This window comes from Pteropus vampyrus, unplaced genomic scaffold (assembly GCF_000151845.1).
Source record: "Pteropus vampyrus isolate Shadow unplaced genomic scaffold, Pvam_2.0 Scaffold205, whole genome shotgun sequence".
NCBI classification, from domain to species: domain Eukaryota; kingdom Metazoa; phylum Chordata; class Mammalia; order Chiroptera; family Pteropodidae; genus Pteropus; species Pteropus vampyrus.
The window spans coordinates 209,403-215,132 of record NW_011888986.1 but is presented as its reverse complement, the minus strand read 5'-3'; positions in this window follow the sequence as shown (position 1 = coordinate 215,132).

Genomic DNA, 5,730 nt, shown 5'->3' with positions numbered 1-5,730 from the left:
CTCCCTCCCTCCCTCCCTCCCTCCCTCCTTCCCTCTCTCATTAGCTTATTTGCACTTTTGTTGGCTGGAGTAAAAACATCCAGAGAGAGAAAGTATTTTTTTGAGGCCCCGTTTACAGAAAATTCCCTTTGTCTATCACAGAGCAAGATTACATCTTATAGAAATCGTGAAGCTCTAGTTTGCTGACTATGCTCTTCCAGTGGGCTCTGCTACAATGTTTTGCTCCCTCGCTTCAAACCCTGGTTAGTGAGGTCTTAGGGGTGAGGAGAGTTAAGCACATGCGCTCAACCAACTGCACTGAACCAGAAATCCTGGGGGTGTGTCTGTGCAGGCTTGTATGCTTTCCCAAAATCAAGGGCATGAACTTTGTAGACGGCAGGTACGTAAAATGCTGTTTCTGACACTGTCATGCCACATACTCTGGGGGTCCACTGCAGCACCAGCCAAAAGGAAGCAGCCCCCAAGGCTGTACTTTTTTCAAAAAATCACTGTTTGTATGCATTTATTTGATTTTTAAAAACTATGAGGCACAAATGTTTTACTGGAGAAGGACGTATGTAAAAGACATTGCCGGGTGTGTTACTGGAAAAGGGTCAAGCATGAACAAGAAAAGGAATAACTCTGGAACCTCTTCTGCTTTTTGTTGTGTTTCTGTCATTTGAAATTATGAAACAAAAGGTAGTGGAGAAGTAGTTAATAATCCAGATCCAACACAAGGCAGCCTGGGTTTGAAGCCCAGTGGGCACCACTCACTCATCATCATTAATTTAAACAAAGCACTCATAATAATGCCTGGCACATAGAAAACAGTCAATGTTTACTTGACAGATCAGTTCAGAGACTCCATGAATTAACCATTACCGTTTATAATGTGCCCTCCCCAAGCCGAAAAGTGGTCATCCAAAGAGAATGCTGGTCAGTTCTGAATCCAAGCAGAAGGGATTCTTCCTTCCAGATGTCTGTAAACTTCATGCTGGCCCAAGAAGGTGGAAGAACCAGCTCCCTGAAGAAAGGAGATGGAAACTCTGCTTATCTTCTGTGGATTGTTATTTTTATTAGTATGTTTATAAAAAAGATGCTAGCTCAATTCCAGAATATGAATTTAGTTATTCCCTACAAATCCATTGGTAGCATGAGAAAGTCCCAATTTACAGTTAGATGTGGACACTATACCCTTTACTGTCGTCTGTCCCCCAGAAGCTGACCCAGAGATGAGACCCCAGAAGAAGTTTATCCGGCAGGTGTAGGGTACCTCAAGGGAAACAGGGATGTGAGACCGGGAAGGGGAGAGACAGGAAGGCAGCAATCAAGGAGGCATACAGGCCATTAGAGCTCCACCTCACCAGGAGACTGTGGAGCCCACACCTTGGTTATCCCAGAGGGCCAAGGAAACTGCATCTTCATACAGCAACCTATCAGTCAAGGTGGGTGCATGGCCAGGGCTGTTCATTTCCCCGCACTCAGACCATGGGGACATGGACAAGGGGCCTCTTGAGACTAAGAAGCCTGCTCTCAAGCAAAGAGGAGATGCAGATGGAATTGGGGTAGAGCCTATAGGCCAGGCAGTTGTGTTTGTCACTCACCAACAGATTCAGTAATATTAAGATTTACGGAAAAGATTCTGGAACCCAACATAGAGAGATCCAGGTGAAGACCATTCTTTTGTGAAGGTGACCTGGACATACCAACCTCACCAGCCTTGCTGGTATTGGCATTGAAGGCAGGAAGATTAGGAAGGAAGAGCACAGGCTCTGAGAGCAGACTGTCTAGGAATGAATCCCTGCTCTGTCACCTACTAGCTCTGTGATCTTGAACAAGTCACTTAGTGTCTCTGTGCCTCACTTTTCCCCTCTGTAAAAAAGGGATGATAATAGTAGTAGCCTGGTAAGGTTGTTGTGAGGATTTAATGCGTTCATATAGATAAAGCACTTAAAATGTGCCCAGCCATAAGTGCTCAAACATTTTTATTCTATATCTTTCATGAATTGCTTTTGTTTATAAATGCTCTGACACAGTGAGTGCTCAAAGAGTTTAACAATAACTCATTCACTATAATAAATCAAGAATTGATGGAGGCATTGCTGTGAAAATGAAAACAAGTCATCCATTCTATCATGAGCTGGTCTCCAGGTAACCAGGGGAATGTAAGTAGCCAATGAGTTGGCGGTAGAGGCCTCTTATAGAATAACTTTGTCACCCAAAGAGTCCCTACTAGATTATTGTGATAATCTAGCATTCAGTTCTGAATCCTAGTAGCTTGCAGATATAAAATAAAATAATCTAGAAAAAAATTGGGTCTTAAAAATAACCTGTGACATGCACAAATTCTTTAAATTGGTAATTTTAGAGGCATTTGAACTTAGCTGCTGCTGGGCAACAGGGTTCCACTGTGCTCTGTCATTTAATATCATTATCAGTTCCAGCAAAGGTGAAATGGCTTCTATAATAGGCAAGTTAATAACTTCTACAAATAGAAGTGAGAGAAAGCATAAAACTGTTATCACTTTTTTTATGCATGAAATAAAATGAGAACTCTCTATTAAAAAAAAAAAAAAAGTCTTTCTAACACCTGCCAAGGAACAATGTTCAAATGATGCCTTTTAATGAGATAACATTTCATCTGAATCTATTGCTATGCACTCTTCAATGCCCTCTCCAGGTAGATTCCCTACTTTCTAGCCCAAACTAGTTTTGCTAGAAGCTGTTAGATTCTCAGTTCCCCATCCAGGAGACAGAAAGACATCAGCCTGAGACTACACTGCCCTCTGCTTTACATCAGAGGCCAATCAGGTAGAGAAATTTTCAAGGAAAGTTATTGTTCATTTTTAATAAATTTTATGAAATTTATATAAGAGCTTTGCATGGAAAGTGAAGTTAGACTGTAACAGTTGCAAAGTCTCTCACTCTTCAGAGGCAAAATTAGGAGGTTAGTACATTTAGAGCTGGCTGGACTATAGAGTTTGCACGGTCAGTTGAGGTTTGGAGTCAGGCTCATGCTAGGCTCCATCTCTGCCTGTCCCAGTTGCGCCATCTTGAGTAAGTTGGTCAACCTCTCTAAGCCTCAGTTTTCTCATCTATGAAATGAGATAATCACAAGGATACCCAAAAATTAAAGAAATAAATGTATGCAAAGTTACCAGCAGAGTGTGTGATGCTTAGTATTTCAATAAACATTGGTTATCATTATTACTTCAATTTTTCTCCTTAAAGATGTAGAAACTCAGAAGCCTTGATTGAGGGTCCTAAGGTATTTTGTCTGCATAGAGCTGAAGGAGAGGGTAATCCTAGGCCACAGCCTCATCTTTCGCCAAGTGTCCTGGGCTCCAATGAGCTTCTTTCACCCAGTTGTTGCCTCAGCAGACACCTAGCCTCGACCCTTTGCCTGACCAATTCCATTGCTTCGCACAAGGAAATGTTGCCTTCTCTCCTAGCAGAGAAGTTATCTGGAGGTACTACAGGGGTTATTCTGCAGAGGACAATGTGAAATTCTCAAAGTGGGGAAAAAATTCCATATTCCACGAGCAATTGGGTTGAGGTTGTGAGGTCTGAAGGAAGTGGCCTTCAACTGACTAAATTTATTGAAATACAGGAAAGTTCGTTTATTCATTACTATATTCATTCATTTGCAACTATTTATTGAGTACAATCAATCATTTGCCAAGCAAGTCTTCTGGGTACTTTACGTTGAAGGAAAAAAAGCATAACAGTGGGGCTACAGATGGGCTCTGCAAGCCCTCCCCCTCCGCCCGCCACCTCGAGCACCTGGTGGGTGGACTAGTTCCCCTTTCGTGTGGTTTGTCACACCCAGCATGACTGAAACTCATACTAGGGCATTCCCAGAAGATCCCACTGAGCAAGTGGCCCCTCCAGTAAACAAGTTTGAATAGGTGACAGTTCATATTGATGTAAAACCTTATGCCACCAAAATAGCATAGATGATAGCAGGGGCCGTCCATGCATTGTCTCAGTACCAATAGTTGTTCTTTCAATGTCCTTCCAATAGATTCCATAAGCAGAGCCACTGATGAGCATCAGACCCTCGCAGCGCACCCCAAGGTCATTGCTCAAGGACAGACCTAAATCATTACTGTTAATGAATTTGGATTGGAATTCCAACTCAGCCATTTACAACCTTTGTTCCTTCAGTGGAGCATTTAATCTTTCCTGTCTCCAACTTCTCATCGGACTACATGAATGATAATATTTATTTTGCAAAAGTGTTGTAAGAGTTAGACAGTAAATATCAAGCCGTTGGTTGCCTACAGAGAATGGGTGCTAAGTCAGTGGTAGCATTGTTATTATTTCACACCTACACAAAATACACATATGCACACATTGAGGTGGGTGAAAACATGCATGTTAATTTCTGTTTCTGTGTATAAAATATTTAGCCTAATAATGAAGAAGAGGGAAAAAAATAAATACTCATGGGATTACAAGGAATAAATACATTTACTTAGTCAAGTGAAAAATTTTAGAAGATACTGCTTAGGGTCATGAAGTCAATTTCTTTCTTAACTCGAGGTAAGGAAAATATATTTTATTAAAAACTGTGAAAATAGTCATAAAAAACTGAGATTTAAACTCATTTTTGAGAGATGAAATCAGTGTTTCTCATTTATTTTCTCAGATATTCTGAGCAAATAAAAGAGAAGTCACACCTATGAGTATGTATTTAAGGTTGACTTACATTTCTGTAGTATAAGAAGTTAGGAACATGCTGTAGAAATGCATGACTACTAACACACTTGGCGATCATCTCCTTCCCACCTCTGAGAGAAGACATTGTTCTTCTACTACTTTATTGTTCTGCTACTTTCAGATAAGCAAGTGAACTCAGGATGGAGTTACAGTGACAATAACCCCATGCATGAGGTTGAGGCAGGTGGCCTATCATCTCAAGAGCCAGACTCTTCAGCTGTCTGACTTTGGGCAAGTTCTCCACCAAGCTGTGCCTCGGTTTTCTCTACTGTAAAATGAAGACAATAGCACCCCAAACTTATCTTAGGATTTAATTAGTTTATACTTATAGTACTATTTGTGAAATAATGTTTTTGACTTTATTGGCCTTTTAAAAACCATTCAACTTAAAACAAACCTTAAGACCTCATGGAGAAGTTACACTTGATAATAAAAAAAATAGGAAACTTTCTCAATCAAGAGAATCTGTGGAAAACCTATAGCTAACATCATACTTAATGGTGACATAATGAATGCTTTGTCCTAAGACTGGGAAAAAGACAGGAATGCTGACCCGCTTCAACTCTATTACCATTGTACTGAAGGTCTTAACCTTGCAATATGGCAAGAAAAAAGAAACAAAATAAATTTGAAAAACATAAATATAGGAAAGGAAGAAACAAAATGCCTTTATTTGCACATGACATAATTGTTTACATCAAAAATCCTAAGGAATCTACAAAGTATTTACTGGGATTTACAAGGCCAACCTGATCTGGCCTCTTTCCTTTTCTCCACACTCATCTCCCGTAACTCACCCTCATATTCACTCCACTTCCTTTTCTCTCTCTTTAGAACACTCTTGCCCCACATCTTCCCACAGATCCTTAATGCATGAATCTCTTTGTTTATTCACTCCCCGGATGTTTTATTGCAGAGACACTTACCCTGACATGCTATTTCTTCCTTCTCACTGCCTGTACTTCCTCAAAGCACTAATTCTATCTGAAATTAAAGTACATATTTATCAGCTTACTTGTTGTCTATCTG